At 47.4% G+C, this 17,895-nt stretch overlaps 1 long non-coding RNA gene across 1 annotated transcript; it reads right to left on the bottom strand.

Moving 5' to 3' along the window:
- Window positions 1–762: 762 nt before the first annotated feature.
- Window positions 763–15,734, bottom strand: LOC123148464 (uncharacterized). The gene is made up of 3 exons (XR_006473904.1): window positions 15,626–15,734; window positions 1,557–1,596; window positions 763–812 (listed from the first exon to the last, which is right to left on the bottom strand). It is a non-coding gene; the product is annotated as an uncharacterized lncRNA (long non-coding RNA).
- Between the last annotated feature and the right edge of the window lie 2,161 nt (window positions 15,735–17,895).

Genomic DNA, 17,895 nt, shown 5'->3' with positions numbered 1-17,895 from the left:
GCTCATGACCATGTGGCGAATATGGCATGTCCGCAATGAGATCACTCATGCTAAGCCGCCACCCCCTGCCGAAGCTTCCAGGCATTTTTTGCGCGGGTACATCAACTCACTTATGTCCTTACAGCAACATCCTACGGGTGATCTAGTGAAGGGAAAGATGGTGGTCATTACATCACCACAATGCGCCCAGGTGCGCACGGAGACCAAGGCGATTGCGTGCTGGGCCCCCCTATGCCGGGCTGGGCAAAGTTGAACACGGATGGGAGTTATATCGCAGCCACGAGCGCGGCGGGTGGTGGCATGATCCTTCGAGATGATAGAGGTGACATCATCTATAGAGCATGCAGGGAGCTCCGCACATGCAATAATGCCCTCGAGGCGGAGCTAGCGGCATGCAGAGAAGGCCTAGAGTTGGCCTTGTATCGAACGAACCTACCGATCGTGGTCGAGATGGATAGCACGGAGGCGGTGGCCATGCTTACAGGACGTCAGCGGGATAGATCGGTTCATCGTGCACTAGTAGGGGAGATTCGCAGCATGGCTAGTCTCGCTACTAGGGAGATCTCTTTTATTCACTGTAACCGCTCTCAGAACATTGTTAGTCATGAGCTGGCCGCCTATGGCCGTAGCACCCCGCGTACAGCAGTATGGCTTGCTGCCGGTATGAACTTTGTTGTAAACCTGGTTGCGGCTGAAAAGCCCCCGTGAGCTTAATGGAGATTTCTTTTCACCCTGCAAAAAAAAAACCGAGACATATGTTTACCATCGACATCTTCAGCAGCATCTAACTCTTCTTCCTTGACCGTTACTTCCTGGAAACAAACAGCCAAGCTATTAAATTGTTTGATTTCACTGTATTTAATTTGAGAGGATTAACCGTAAAGCATCGTTAGATTCCTGAATTTGGTCTGTTTAGAATGAGTACACAGGACAAAATTTGCTCATAAAAAATTGATGTGCAGATGTACCAATCAAGCATCCGTTTATACTATCCAGGAGCTCAGATTTAGTAACTCTACTGCATATGATAGCAGGTAATATCTATGGTAGGGCGTATCTTGTACCCACAAGACTAATGTCAATTTGTGTGTAAGACATGCATAATCACTTTTCTTAGCCGACTTGAGGCTATAATGAGAAGTTAAAAAACACTATCTATTATAAATTCTATTGTATGCGGCGTGCAGACATTTAAAACACCTATGTTTTCTGACGAAATGAATGGTAATGGCTGATTACTAATTTCCTAAATCGGTTTTTTTCTTCGAAACCTAATTCGCGGATAAACATGCCTAAATGGGAAAACGGAGGGTGGATATACAATTATGACAGCTACCTCATACAGAGGCATGAAGAACATCCTCTGTCCGCATGACCAACATCATGTACTCCTCTGTCAGACCACAAGATTAAAACAAACACTTTTGAAACCTTCGTTTACAAATTTAGCTTTTGTCAGTGGGTAATAGAAATACAAAATCATGTCACGTGCTCTCTTACACAGAAAAATCAAACATCAAGTGTGACTGTATTTAAGAGAGAGAGAGAGAGTTCACCTTGTTCATCTTTATCAATCTCATTCTCAAAATTCTTCTTCTACTCTCCACAAGTAACCAGAATATGAGAATCAAAATTAGATTATGAGAAAACTGGAAAATCAAGGACGCAGATGGGCATCACAGATTGGAGAGGAGGAGGGAAGAAGCGAAGGTGAGGAGGAGGGGCACGGCTGCTGTTAGATGTGTATAGTTCATCCTCATTGTATAACGGGCTTTTATGCACTTTACCACATCTGTATATGTACTGACCGTTGGCCCTCAGCAAAGATCAGTTGCTCACTTATCTAACATGGTATCAGATGCTAGGTTAGCCTGTCTCCCGCATGCTGCAACTCCGTGCCTGCTCCCTCCTCGTCACTGTCGCTGCTAGTCTCCGGCCGTGGTCTGGTTCGATTCGTCCCCATCCGGATCGTTGCTCGGCGCTCACCTCTGCTCCCGTCTTGCTGGCTGTTATCTCCTCTTCGTTCCCGCTCCTTTCGGCCGTCGCTGTCGCCCCGTTCGGCAGCTGCCGCTGCTGCGTTGGGGCCGCCTCGACCGGCCGCTGCTGCTGCCCCGCGGTTTGGCTGCCGTCCCGCACCCAGGCTGCCGCCGCCGCCCCAGGTCCGGCCGCCGCCGTCTGGTCTGGCCCGGGTCTCCTCCAGGCCACCGCCCCTGCTCCTCGAGCGCTGGGCGCTGGTCTCCTCTGGTCGTGCTCGATCCAGATCGAGCGCTGGTTCTACGTTTCCCTCGATCCAGATCGGGTTGAGGGCCTGTTGACAAAAAAAAACGACGCGGACAACAGTAGCAGAGTGACTTACTCATGTCCTCTTCGGGCTATGTCGCGGTCCCTCGGTGCTCGGTGATCTTTGATGGCACCAACTATGCTGAGTTTGTCGGCTTCATGCGCATTCATATGCGTGGACTCCTTTTGTGGGGTGTTCTCTCTGGCGAGGTCCCCTGTCCGCCATGCCCGGTGGCGCCCGTGGCCCCAATACCACCCGTGCCACCGGTTCTTGCTGCTGATGCTTCTCAGGCTGACCGAGATGCTGCCAAGGCTCTGGATAATGCTGCGGTTGATGCTTATGATCAGCAGGTATCCGCTTATTCCGATGCTCTTTCTGTGTACCGGGATGATCTGTCTGCTTACACTCAGTGGTGCAATGATGATGCTCGAGCTGCTGTTGTTCTTACTGCGAGTGTTCTCCCTTAGTTTGCTTCGGAGTTCATGAGACTTGGCACCATTGCAGCGATGTGGTCTTACCTCTGTCAGCGCTATCAGCCCTCTAGTGATGCTCTCTACCTATCTGTCATGCGCCAGGAGCACGCTCTCCAGCAAGATGATTCTTCCGTTTATGAGTTCTATTCACAGTGTTCTGCCATCTGGCGCCAGCTTGACTCTCTTCGGACAATTGTTTGTGGAACCTGTCGTTGCTGTCAGACTACTCAGTCTGATCTCGAGTTTCAGCGGGTCCATGAGTTCTTATCTCGTCTCCGGTCTGAGTTTGAGCCTCGTCGTGCTCACTTGCTTGCTCGTGGTCGTGTTCCTATCTCCGAGATACTTGTTGAGCTTCGTGCTGAGGAGACCCGCCTTCGCTCTGCTGGGTTACTTCTAGTTCCGTCCATGCTGGCCGCCCGAACTCCTGTGTCGCCTGCTCGCCTCAGTGCTCCGCCGCTCCTGCCTACTCCTTCAGGGGGTGGGGGGTAAGTCGTCCTCTATATGCTGAGAAGGGCACGTCGCACTGTGACACCGTCTGTGTTTACTACTCCCGGCCAGGTCACCCAGAACCTGATTATCGCCAGAAGAAGAGAGACCAGAGGCGCTCCTCCTCCAGTGGACCTCCTGTGTCTTCCTCGACTCCGTCACTCACTGACCAGGACATTGTTCGCCTCAAGCATCTTCTTGCTTCCTCAGGCTCCTCATTGACTGGCTCTGCTGCTGCTGTGACTGCATCATCTTCCTCACCATCACCAGCATCTACATAGTCAGGTACATCTTTGTGGGTTCTGGATTCTAGAGCCTCCTTTCATATGTCTTCTGATTCTTCCGCGTTGTCTTCTTTCCGACCTCTTGATTCGCCTGTTAATGTTCTTACTGCCAATGGCACTTCTCTTCCTGTTGCTAGTCGTGGCATTCTTTCCACTCCATCTTTTTCTGTTCTGAGTGTTTCTCATGTTCCTCGACTTTGAAGGAAATATGCCCTAGAGGCAATAATAAAGTTATTATTTATTTCCCCATATCATGATAAATGTTTATTATTCATGCTAGAATTGTATTAACCGGAAACATGATACATGTGTGAATACATAGACAAACATATAGTCACTAGTATGCCTCTACTTGACTAGCTCATTAATCAAAGATGGTTATGTTTCCTAACCATTGACATGTGTTGTCATTTGATTAATGGGATCACATCATTAGGAGAATGAGGTGATTGACATGACCCATCCCGTTAGCTTAGCACTTGATCGTTTAGTATTCTGCTATTGCTTCCTTCATGACTTATACATGTTCCTGTAACTATGAGAATTGTGTAACTCCCGTTTACCGGAGGAACACTTTGGGTACTACCAAACGTCACAACGTAACTGGGTGATTATAAAGGAGTACTACAGGTGTCTCCGAAGGTACATGTTGAGTTAGCATAATTCGAGATTAGGTTTTGTCACTCCGATTGTCGGAGAGGTATCTCTGGGCCCTCTCGGCAATGCTCATCACCTAAGCCTTGCAAGCATGTAACTAATGAGTTAGTTATAAGATGAAGTATTACAGAACGAGTAAAGAGACTTGTCAATAACGAGATTGAACTAGGTATTGGATACCGACGATCGAATCTCGGACAAGTAACATACCGATGACAAAGGGAACAACGTATGTTGTTATGCGGTTTGACCGATAAAGATCTTCGTAGAATATGTAGGAACCAATATGGGCATCCAGGTCCCGCTATTGGTTATTGACCAGAGATGTGTCTCAGTCATGTCTACATCGTTCTCGAACCGTAGGGTCCGCACGCTTAAAGTTTCGATGACAGTTATATTATGAGTTTATGTATTTTGATGTACCGAAGGTTGTTCGGAGTCCCGGATATGATTACGGACATGACGAGGAGTCTCGAAATGGTCGAGACATAAAGATTGATATATTGGACGGATATATTTGGACACCGGAAAGGTTCCGGAGAAGTTTGGAGCCCCGGGAGGTTACCGGAACCCCCCGGGAGGTATATGGACCTTATTGGGCCCATGTAGGAGGAAGAGAGAAGGAGCAAGGGAGGGGGACGCGCCCCCCCAAGCCCAATCCGAATTGGGGAGGGGGGCCGGCCCCCCCTTTCCTTTCTCCTTCCCCCTCTTCCTATTACTACTACTAGTACTACTTCCTAATACTAGTACTCTTTCCTTCCCCCTCCAAATAAGATAAGGAAAAGAGAGGGAAACCTACTTGGAGTAGGTTTCCCCCTCCTCATGGCGCGCCCCTACTAGGGCCGGCCACCTCCTCCCTCCCTCCTTTATATACGGGGGTAAGGGGGCACCCTAGGACACACAAGTTGATCATTGATCGTTCCTTAGCCGTGTGCGGTGCCCCCCTCCACGATATTACACCTCGGTCATATTGTAGCGGTGCTTAGGCGAAGCCCTGCAACAGGAGAACATCAAGATTGTCACCACGCCGTCGTGCTGACGGAACTCCCCCTCGGCGCCTCTGCTGGATCGGAGATCGAGGGTGCGTCATCGAGCTGTACGCGTGTCAAGAACTCGGAGGTGTCGGAGTAACAGTACTTGGATCAGTTGAACCGGAGGACGTACGACTACTTCCTCTACGTTGCGTCAACGCTTCCGCTTCGGTCTACGAGGGTACGTAGACAACACTCTCCCCTCGTTGCTATATCATCACGATGATCTTGCATGTGCGTAGGTAAATTTTGAAATTACTACGTTCCCCAACAGTGGCATCCGAGCCTAGGTTTTATGCGTTGATGTTATATGCACGAGTAGAACACAAGTGAGTTGTGAACGATATAAGTCATACTGCCTACCAGCATGTCATACTTTGGTTCAGCGGTATTGTGAGATGAAGCGGCCCGGACCGACATTACGCGTACGCTTACGCGAGACTGGTTTCACCGTTACGAGCACTCGTGCTTAAAGGTGGCTGGCGGGTGTCTGTCTCTCTCACTTTAGTTGAACCGAGTGTGGCTACGCCCGGTCCTTGTGAAGGTAAAAACGGAGTCTATTTGACAAACTATCGTTGTGGTTTTGATGCGTAGGTGAGATTGGTTCTTGCTTAAGCCCGTAGCAGCCACGTAAAATTTGCAACAACAAAGTAGAGGACGTCTAACTTGTTTTTGCAGGGCATGTTGTGATGTGATATGGCCAAGACATGATGCTATATTTTATTGTATGAGATGATCATGTTTTGTAACCGAAGTTATCGGCAACTGGCAGGAGCCATATGGTTGTCGCTTTATTGTATGAAATGCAAACGCCCTGTAATTGCTTTACTTTATCACTAAGCGGTAGCGATAGTCGTAGAAGCAATAGATGGCGTAACGACGACGATGCTACGATGGAGATCAAGGTGTCGCGCCGGTGACGATGGTGATCACGACGGTGCTTCGAAGATGGAGATCACAAGCACAAGATGATGATGGCCATATCATATCACTTATATTGATTGCATGTGATGTTTATCCTTTATGCATCTTATCTTGCTTTGATTGATGGTAGCATTTTAAGATGATCTCTCACTAATTATCAAGAAGTGTTCTCCCTGAGTATGCACCGTTGCGAAAGTTCTTCGTGCTGAGACACCACGTGATGATCGGGTGTGATAGGCTCTACGTTCAAATACAACGGGTGCAAAACAGTTGCACACGCGGAATACTCAGGTTATACTTGACGAGCCTAGCATATACAGATATGGCCTCGGAACACAGGGACCGAAAGGTCGAGCGTGAATCATATAGTAGATATGATCAACATAGAGATGTTCACCATTGAAACTACACCATCTCACGTGATGATCGGACATGGTTTAGTTGATTTGGATCACGTAATCACTTAGATGACTAGAGAGATGTCTGTCTAAGTGGGAGTTCTTTAGTAATATGATTACTTGAACTTAAATTTATCATGAACTTAGTACCTGATAGTATTTTGCTTGTCTATGTTTGTTTGTAGATAGATGGCTTGTGCTATTGTTCCGTTGAATTTTAATGCGTTCCTTGAGAAAGCAAAGTTGAAAGATGATGGTAGCAATTACATGGACTGGGTCCGTAACCTGAGGATTATCTTCATTGCTGCACAGAAGAGTTACGTCCTGGAAGCACCGCTGGGTGCCAGGCCTGCTGCTGATGCAACTGGCGACGTTAAGAACGTCTGGCAGAGCAAAGCTGATGGCTACTCTATAGTTCAGTGTGCCATGCTTTACGGCTTAGAACCGGGTCTTCAACGACGTTTTGAACGTCATGGGGCATATGAGATGTTCCAGGAGTTGAAGTTAATATTTCAAGCAAATGCCCGGATTGAGAGATATGAAGTCTCCAATAAGTTCTACAGCTGCAAGATGGAGGAGAACAGTTCTGTCAGTGAGCATATACTCAAAATGTCTGGGTATAATAATCACTTGATTCAACTGGGAGTTAATCTTCCGTATGATAGCGTCATTGACAGAATTCTCCAATCACTACCACCAAGCTACAAGAGCTTTGTGATGAACTATAATATGCAAGGGATGAACAAGACTATTCCCGAGCTCTTCGCGATGCTGAAAGCCGCGGAGGTAGAAATCAAAAAGGAGCATCAAGTGTTGATGGTCAACAAGACCACTGGTTTCAAGAAAAGGGGCAAAGGGAAGAAGAAGGGGAACTTCAAAAGGAACGGCAAACAAGTTGCTGCTCAAGTGAAGAAACCCAAGTTTGGACCTAAGCCTGAAACTGAGTGCTTCTACTGCAAGCAGACTGGACACTGGAAGCGGAACTACCCCAAGTATTTGGCGGATAAGAAGGATGGCAAAGTGAACAAAGGTATATGTGGTATACATGTTATTGATGTGTACCTTACTAATGCTCGCAGTAGCACCTGGGTATTTGATACTGGTTCTGTTGCTAACATTTGCAACTCGAAACAGGGACTACGAATTAAGCAAAGATTAGCTAAGGACGAGGTGACGATGCGCGTGGGAAATGGTTCCAAAGTCGATGTGATCGCGGTCGGCACGCTACCTCTACATCTACCATCGGGATTAGTTTTAGACCTGAATAATTGTTATTTGGTGCCTGCGTTGAGCATGAACATTATATCTGGATCTTGTTTGATGCGAGACGGTTATTCATTTAAATCAGAGAATAATGGTTGTTCTATTTATATGAGTAATATCTTTTATGGTCATGCACCCTTGAAGAGTGGTCTATTTTTATTAAATCTCGATAGTAGTGATACACATATTCATAATGTTGAAGCCAAAAGATGCAGAGTTGATAATGATAGTGCAACATATTTGTGGCACTGCCATTTAGGTCATATCGGTGTAAAACGCATGAAGAAACTCCATACTGATGGACTTCTGGAATCACTTGATTATGAATCACTAGGTACTTGCGAACCGTGCCTCATGGGCAAGATGACCAAAACACCGTTCTCCAGATGTATGGAGAGAGCAACAGATTTGTTGGAAATCATACATACAGATGTATGTGGTCCGATGAATGTTGAGCCTCGTGGCGGATATCGTTATTTCCTCACCTTCACAGATAATTTGAGCAGATATGGGTATATCTACTTGATGAAGCACAAGTCTGAAACATTTGAAAAGTTCAAAGAATTTCAGAGTGAAGTAGAAAATCATCGTAACAAGAAAATAAAGTTTCTACGATCTGATCGTGGAGGAGAATATTTGAGTTACGAGTTTGGTTTACATTTGAAACAATGTGGAATAGTTTCGCAACTCACGCCACATGGAACACCACAGCGAAATGGTGTGTCCGAACGTCGTAATCGTACTTTACTTGATATGGTGCGATCTATGATGTCTCTTACCGATTTACCGCTATCGTTTTGGGGTTATGCTTTAGAGACGGCCGCATTCACGTTAAATAGGGCACCATCAAAATCCGTTGAGACGACGCCTTATGAACTGTGGTTTGGCAAGAAACCAAAGTTGTCGTTTCTCAAAGTTTGGGGCTGCGATGCTTATGTGAAGAAACTTCAACCAGATACGCTCGAACCCAAATCGGAGAAATGTATCTTCATAGGATACCCAAAGGAGACAATTGGGTACACCTTCTATCACAGATCTGAAGGCAAGATTTTCGTTGCTAAAATCGGATCCTTTCTAGAGAAGGAGTTTCTCTCGAAAGAAGTGAGTGGGAGGAAAGTAGAACTTCATGAGATAACTGTATCTACTCCCTTATTGGAAAGTAGTTCATCACAAGAACCGGTTCCTGTGACAACTACACCAACTAGTGAGGAAGCTAATGATATTGATCATGAAACTTCAGATCAAGTTTCTATTGAACCTCGTAGGTCTACCAGAGTAATATCCGCACCAGAGTGGTACGGAAATCCTATTCTGGAAGTCATGTTACTAGACCATGATGAACCTACGAACTATGAGGAAGCGATGATGAGCCCAGATTCCGCAAAATGGCTAGAGGCCATGAAATCTGAGATAGGATCCATGTATGAAAACAAAGTATGGACTTTGGTTGACTTTCCCGATGATCGGCAAGCCATTGAGAATAAATGGATCTTTAAGAAGAAGACTGACGCTGATGGTAATGTTACTGTCTACAAAGCTCGACTTGTTGCAAAAGGTTTTCGACAAGTTCAAGGGGTTGACTACGATGAGACTTTCTCACCTGTAGCGATGCTTAAAGTCTGTCCGAATCATGTTGGCTATTGTTGCATTTCATGATTATGAAATTTGGCAAATGGATGTCAAGACTGCATTCTTGAATGGATTTCTAGAAGAAGAGTTGTATATGATGCAACCTGAAGGTTTTGTTGATCCAAAAGTGCTGACAAAGTGTGCAAGCTCCAACGTTCCATTTATGGACTGGTGCAAGCATCTCGGAGTTGGAATAAACGTTTTGATAGTGTGATCAAAGCATATGGTTTTATACAGACTTTTGGAGAAGCCTGTATTTACAAGAAAGTGAGTGGGAGCTCTGTAGCATTTCTAGTTTTATATGTTGATGACATATTATTAATTGGAAATGATATAGAATTTCTGGATAGCATAAAGGGATACTTGAATAAAAGTTTTTCTATGAAAGACCTCGGTGAAGCTGCTTACATATTGGGCATCAAGATCTATAGAGATAGATCAAGACGCTTAATAGGACTTTCACAAAGTACATACCTTGACAAAATTTTGAAAAAGTTCAAAATGGATCAGGCAAAGAAAGGATTCTTGCCTGTGCTACAAGGTGTAAAGTTGAGTCAAACTCAATGCCCGACCACAGCAGAAGATAGAGAGAAAATGAAAGATGTTCCCTATGCTTCAGCCATAGGCTCTATCATGTATGCAATGCTGTGTACCAGACCTGACGTATGCTTAGCAATAAGCTTGGCAGGTAGGTACCAAAGTAATCCAGGAGTGGATCACTGGACAGCGGTCAAGAACATCCTGAAATACCTGAAAAGGACTAAGGATATGTTTCTCGTATATGGAGGTGACAAAGAGCTAGTCGTAAATGGTTACGTCGATGCAAGCTTTGACACTGATCCAGACGATTCTAAATCGCAGACCGGATACGTGTTTTTATTAAACAGTGGAGCTGTAAGTTGGTGCAGTTCTAAACAAAGCGTCGTGGCGGGATCTACATGTGAAGCGGAGTACATAGCTGCTTCTGAAGCAGCAAATGAAGGAGTCTGGATGAAGGAGTTCATTTTCGATCTAGGTGTCATACCTAGTGCATCGGGACCAATGAAGATCTTCTGTGACAATACTGGTGCAATTGCCTTGGCAAAGGAATCCAGATTTCACAAGAGGACCAAGCACATCAAGAGACGCTTCAATTCCATTCGGGACCAAGTCCAAGTGGGAGACATAGAGATTTGCAAGATACATACGGATCTGAATGTTGCAGACCCGTTGACTAAGCCTCTCTCACGAGCAAAACATGATCAACACCAAGACTCCATGGGTGTTAGAATCATTACTATGTAATCTAGATTATTGACTCTAGTGCAAGTGGGAGACTGAAGGAAATATGCCCTAGAGGCAATAATAAAGTTATTATTTATTTCCTCATATCATGATAAATGTTTATTATTCATGCTAGAATTGTATTAACCGGAAACATGATACATGTGTGAATACATAGACAAGCATATAGTCACTAGTATGCCTCTACTTGACTAGCTCATTAATCAAAGATGGTTATGTTTCCTAACCATTGACATGTGTTGTCATTTGATTAATGGGATCACATCATTAGGAGAATGAGGTGATTGACATGACCCATCCCGTTAGCTTAGCACTTGATCGTTTAGTATTCTGCTATTGCTTCCTTCATGACTTATACATGTTCCTGTAACTATGAGAATTGTGTAACTCCCGTTTACCGGAGGAACACTTTGGGTACTACCAAACGTCCCAACGTAACTGGGTGATTATAAAGGAGTACTACAGGTGTCTCCGAAGGTACATGTTGAGTTAGCATAATTCGAGATTAGGTTTTGTCACTCCGATTGTCGGAGAGGTATCTCTGGGCCCTCTCGGCAATGCTCATCACCTAAGCCTTGCAAGCATGTAACTAATGAGTTAGTTATAAGATGAAGTATTACAGAACGAGTAAAGAGACTTGTCGATAACGAGATTGAACTAGGTATTGGATACCGACGATCGAATCTCAGACAAGTAACATACCGATGACAAAGGGAACAACGTATGTTGTTATGCGGTTTGACCGATAAAGATCTTCGTAGAATATGTAGGAACCAATATGGGCATCCAGGTCCCGCTATTGGTTATTGACCAGAGATGTGTCTCAGTCATGTCTACATCGTTCTCAAACCGTAGGGTCCGCACGCTTAAAGTTTCGATGACAGTTATATTATGAGTTTATGTATTTTGATGTACCGAAGGTTGTTCGGAGTCCCGGATATGATTACGGACATGACGAGGAGTCTCGAAATGGTCGAGACATAAAGATTGATATATTGGACGGATATATTTGGACACTGGAAAGGTTCCGGAGAAGTTTGGAGCCCCGGGAGGTTACCGGAACCCCCCGGGAGGTATATGGGCCTTATTGGGCCCATGTAGGAGGAAGAGAGAAGGAGCAAGGGAGGGGGACGCGCCCCCCCAAGCCCAATCCGAATTGGGGAGGGGGGCCGGCCCCCCCTTTCCTTTCTCCTTCCCCCTCTTCCTATTACTACTACTAGTACTACTTCCTAATACTAGTACTCTTTCCTTCCCCCTCCAAATAAGATAAGGAAAAGAGAGGGAAACCTACTTGGAGTAGGTTTCCCCCTCCTCATGGCGCGCCCCCCCTAGGGCCGGCCACCTCCTCCCTCCCTCCTTTATATACGGGGGTAAGGGGGCACCCTAGGACACACAAGTTGATCATTGATCGTTCCTTAGCCGTGTGCGGTGCCCCCCTCCACGATATTACACCTCGGTCATATTGTAGCGGTGCTTAGGCGAAGCCCTGCAACAGGAGAACATCAAGATCGTCACCACGCCGTCATGCTGACGGAACTCCCCCTCGGCGCCTCTGCTGGATCGGAGATCGAGGGTGCGTCATCGAGCTGTACGCGTGTCAAGAACTCGGAGGTGCCGGAGTAACGGTACTTGGATTGGTTGAACCGGAGGACGTACGACTACTTCCTCTACGTTGTGTCAACGCTTCCGCTTCGGTCTACGAGGGTACGTAGACAACACTCTCCCCTCGTTGCTATATCATCACCATGATCTTGCATGTGCGTAGGTAAATTTTGAAATTACTACGTTCCCCAACAGCCTTACCATGAATCTTTTTTCCGCTGCCCAACTTACTGATTCTGGTTGTCGTGTCATTCTTGATACCGACTCTTGCTCCATTCAGGATCGTCGCACCAAGGCTTTGGTTGGTGCTGGCCCCTGGCGCCATGAGTCAAAGGGCCTTTGGGAGGTTGACTGGCTTTGTGTTCCTTCCGCTGCCACCACTTCTGTCAGCTCTCATGCTCTTGCTGCCTCTTCGTCTGCGTGCTTCCAGCAGTGGCATCATCGCCTTGGTCACATCTATGGCTCTCGCTTGTCTTCTTTAGTTCGTCAGGGCCTCTTAGGGTCTGTATCTGGAGATGTCTCCTTACATTGTAATGGTTGCAGACTTGGCAAACAGACTCAGTTACCTTATCCTACTAGTGAGTCTGTATCTCAGCGTCCTTTTGTTTTAGTTCATTCCGATGTCTGGGGTCCTGCTCCCTTTGATTCGAAAGGTGGTCATCGCTATTATGTTTTGTTTATTGATGATTTCTCTCACTACACTTGGCTCTACTTCATGAAATCTCGTAGCGAGGTTCTCCCTATATACAAATGTTTTGCTGCCATGGTTCACACCCAGTTTGCCACGCCCATTCGCACTTTTCGTGCTGACTCCGCTAGAGAGTATATCTCTCAGCTGTTGCATGTTTTTCTCGCGGAACAGGGTACTCTTGCCCAGTTCTCTTGTCCTGGTGCTCATGCTCAGAATGGCATTGCCGAATGAAAGCATCGTCATTTGCTTGAGACGGCTCGTGCACTGATGATTCTGCTTCCCTTCCACCCCATTTTTTGGCTGAGACTGTTTCTGCAGCCACCTATCTCATCAACATTCAGCCCTCCTCTGCTCTGAAGGGTGGTATTCCTATGGAGTATCTCACTGGTCGCTCTCCCGACTACTCCGCTCTTTGTATGTTTGGATGCGTGTGCTATGCTCTTCTTGCCCCCCGCGAACGCACCAAATTGACTGCTCGGTCGGTTGAGTGTGTTTTCCTTGGCTACAGTGATGAGCACAAGGGATATCGATGTTGGGATCCTGTGGGTCGTCGCTTGCGCATCTCGCGTGATGTGACTTTTGACGAGTCTCGTTCTTACTATCCACATTCTTCTTCCTTGAGTTTCTCTGTGGACAACCTTTCTTTCCTTCTTCTTCCTGATACACCCTGCTATGTGCCTCCTATGTCCCCTCTTCCTCCGGCACCTCTCGTTCCTTCTCATTCCCCACCGCCACCATCTTCTCCACCCTCCTCCTCCACCTCTCCACCATCATCTCCAGTCCGTCGCCCTCTCTCACCATTTCCTCTCCATTATACTCGTCGATATCGTACTGAGGATGTCTCCTTTCACGACCCTTCCACCTCTTCTCATGCCTCCCCCGGTTCACAACCTCCGTGCTCGGCCTCGCCCCCGCCTGATCGCTACTCTCCTGATCGGTAGTCTTTCTATTGTTGCCGAGCCCACACTTCCTACCGCACTGCCATGACTCAGCCTGAATGGCAACTTGCGATGGCCGAAGAGCTTGCTGCTCTTGAGCGCTCTGGCACATGGGATCTGGTTCCCCTTCCTTCCGGTGCCCGTCCCATCACCTGCAAGTGGGTCTACAAGATTAAGACTCGCTCCGATGGTTCTCTTGAGCGCTACAAAGCTCGGCTTGTGGCCCGTGGTTTTCAGCAGGAACAGGGACGCGATTATGATGAGACATTCGCTCCTGTGGCCCACATGACCACTGTCCGCACTCTTCTTGCCGTGGCTTCTGTTCGCCAGTGGTCTATCTCTCAACTTGATGTTCAGAACGCTTTTCTCAATGGCGAGTTGCGTCAGGAGGTTTATATGCGACCACCACCGGGGTACTATGCTCCTGATGGTATGGTCTGTAGACTTCGCCGCTCCTTCTATGGTCTCAAACAGGCCCCTCGTGCCTGGTTTGAGCGCTTCGCCTCTGTGGTGACTGCCACTAGTTTCTTGCCCAGTCATCATGATCCCGCGTTGTTTGTTCACACGTCTCCTCGTGGTCGGACTCTTCTCCTTCTCTATGTTGATGATATGATCATCACCGGTGATGACTCTGAGTACATTGCCTTTGTTAAGGCTCGCCTTCGAGACCAGTTCCTCATGACCGATCTTGGTCCTCTTCGGTATTTTCTTGGGATTGAGATCTCCTCGACCTCTGATGGCTTCTACATCTCCCAAGAAAAATATATTCAGGATCTTCTTGCTCGCGCTGCTCTTGGTGATGAGCACACGGTTGTGACTCCTATGGAGCTCAACGTTCAGCTTCATGCCTCTGATGGTGACGCTCTTCCTAATCCCACTCGCTATCGTCACCTCGTTGGCAACCTTGTCTATCTGGCTGTTACGCGCCCTGACATCTCCTATCTTGTCCACATCCCGAGTCAGTTTGTTTCCGCCCCCACCTCTGTCCACTATAGTCACCTCCTCCGTGTCCTACGATATCTTCGTGGCACGATCTCTCAGCGCCTTTTCTTTCCCCGCTCCAGCTCTCTTGAGCTCCAGGCCTACTCTGATGCTACCAGGGCTAGTGATCCCTCTGATCGACGCTCGCTGTCTGCTTACTGTGTCTTTCTTGGTGGCTCTCTTATTGCCTGGAAGACAAAGAAGCAGACTGCAGTTTCTCGCTCGAGTACAGAGGCTGAGTTGCGAGCCATGGTTATGTTGACGGCTGTGGTGATCTGGTTACGGTGGTTACTTGAGGATTTTGGTGTGTCTGCTTCTACCTCCACTCCTCTACTATCCGACAGCACTAGTGCTATCAGTATTGCACGTGACCAAGTGAAGCATGAGCTCACCAAGCACATCAGTGTGGATGTCCACTTTGTGTGTGCTGCTGTGCAGGATCAGACTCTCGCTCTTCACTATGTGCCCTCGGAGTTACAGTTGGCTGACTTCTTCATGAAGGCACAGACTCGAGCGCAGCATGGGTTTTTCCTCTCCAAACTCAGTGTTGTTGATCCACCATGAGTTTGAGGGGGGGGGTGTTAGATGTGTATAGTTCATCCTCATTATATAAGGGGATTTTATGCACTTTACCACATCTGTATATGTACTGGCCGTTGGCCCTCAGTAAAGATCAGTTGCTCACTTATCTAACAGCTGCTACCTGTAGACATGCGTGGCTTCAGAGGGTTGCTCGCCCCCACCCCTTGCTTGTGCTGTCGTGGCCCTGTCTAGGTCAATCGGAGAAGCTCAGGTGGTCGCCATCTCCCCAACCGACGAGCGCCCACAGCTTCTCCCGCCTGCACGCACCTGTCCGGCCCTTCTCCTCCATCGCTGCCGGTGTTGGGGAACATAGCAGAAATTCAAAATTTTCCTACGTGTCACCAAGATCTATCTATGGAGAGACTAGCAACGAGGGAAGGAGAGTGCATCTACATACCCTTGTAGATCGCTAAGCGGAAGCGTTCAAGTGAACGGGGTTGATGGAGTCGTACTTGTCGTGATTCAGATCACCGATGATCCTAGTGCCGAACGGACGGCACCTCCGCGTTCAACACACGTACAGCTCGACGATGTCTCCCACGCCTTGATCCAGCAAGGAGAGAGGGAGAGGTTGAGGAAGACTCCATCCAGCAGCAGCACAACGGCGTGGTGGTGATGGAGGAGCGTGGCAATCCTGCAGGGCTTCGCCAAGCACCTACGGGAGAGGAGGAGGTGTCACGGGAGGGAGGGAGGCGCCAAGGGCTCAGGTATGGATGCCCTCCCTCCCCTCCACTATATATAGGGGCAGGGGAGAGGGGGGAGGCGCAGCCTTGCCCCTTCCTCCAAGGAAGGGGTGCGGCTAAGAGGGGGGGAGGAGTCCATCCTCCCCAAGGCACCTCGGAGGTGCCTTCCCCCTTTAGGACTCTCCCCTTTTTCCTATATCTTGGCGCATGGGCCTCTAGGGGCTGGTGCCCTTGGCCCATGTAGGCCAAGGCGCACCCCCTACAGCCCATGTGGCCCCCGGGGCAGGTGGCCCCACCCGGTGGGCCCCCGGGACCCTTCCGGTGGTCCCGGTACAATACCGATGACCCCGAAACTTGTCCCGATGGCCGAAACAGGACTTCCTATATATAAATCTTTACCTCCGGACCATTCCGGAATTCCTCGTGACGTCTGGGATCCCATCCGGGACTCCGAACAACATTCGGTAACCACATACAAACTTCCTTTATAACCCTAGCGTCATCGAACCTTAAGTGTGTAGACCCTACGGGTTCGGGAGACATGTAGTCATGACCGAGATGTTCTCCGGTCAATAACCAACAGCGGGATCTGGATACCCATGTTGGCTCCCACATGTTCCACGATGATCTCATCGGATGAACCACGATGTCAAGGACTCAATCAATCCCGTATACAATTCCCTTTGTCTAGCGGTATGGTACTTGCCCGAGATTCGATCGTCGGTATACCGATACCTTGTTCAATCTCGTTACCGGCAAGTCTCTTTACTCGTTTCGTAACACATCATCCCGTGATCAACCCCTTGGTCACATTGTGCACATTATGATGATGTCCTACCGAGTGGGCCCAGAGATACCTCTCCGTTTACACGGAGTGACAAAATCCCAATCTCGATTCGTGCCAACCCAACAGACACTTTCAGAGATACCCGTAGTGTACCTTTATAGCCACCCAGTTACGTTGTGACGTTTGGCACACCCAAAGCACTCCTACGATATCCGGGAGTTGCACAATCTCATGGTCTAAGGAAATGATACTTGACATTAGAAAAGCTTTAGCATACGAACTACATGATCTTGTGCTAGGCTTAGGATTGGGTCTTGTCCATCACATCATTCTCCTAATGATGTGATCCCGTTATCAACGACATCCAATGTCCATGGTCAGGAAACCGTAACCATCTATTGATTAACGAGCTAGTCAACTAGAGGCTTACTAGGGACATGGTGTTGTCTATGTATCCACACATGTATCTGAGTTTCCTATCAATACAATTCTAGCATGGATAATAAATGATTATCATGAACAAGGAAATATAATAATAATCAATTTATTATTGCCTCTAGGGCATATTTCCAACAGTCTCCCACTTGCACTAGAGTCAATAATCTAGTTCACATCGATATGTGATTAACACTCAAGGTCACATCCCCATGTGACTAACACCCAAAGAGTTTACTAGAGTCAATAATCTAGTTCACATTTACCATGTGATTAACACTCGATGAGTTCTGGGTTTGATCATGTTATGCTTGTGAGAGAGGTTATAGTCAACGGGTCTGAACCTTTCAGATCCGTGTGTGCTTTACAAATCTCTATGTCATCTCCTAGATGCAGCTACCACGTTCTATTTGGAGCAATTCCAAATAACTGTTCTACTTGGAGCTATTCTAAATTGTTGCTCCATTATACGTATCCGGTATCTCT

This window comes from Triticum aestivum, chromosome 7A (assembly GCF_018294505.1).
Source record: "Triticum aestivum cultivar Chinese Spring chromosome 7A, IWGSC CS RefSeq v2.1, whole genome shotgun sequence".
NCBI lineage: Eukaryota > Viridiplantae > Streptophyta > Magnoliopsida > Poales > Poaceae > Triticum > Triticum aestivum.
The sequence above is the reverse complement of the archived record's forward strand: the minus strand, read 5'-3'. Positions and strand labels throughout refer to the sequence as shown.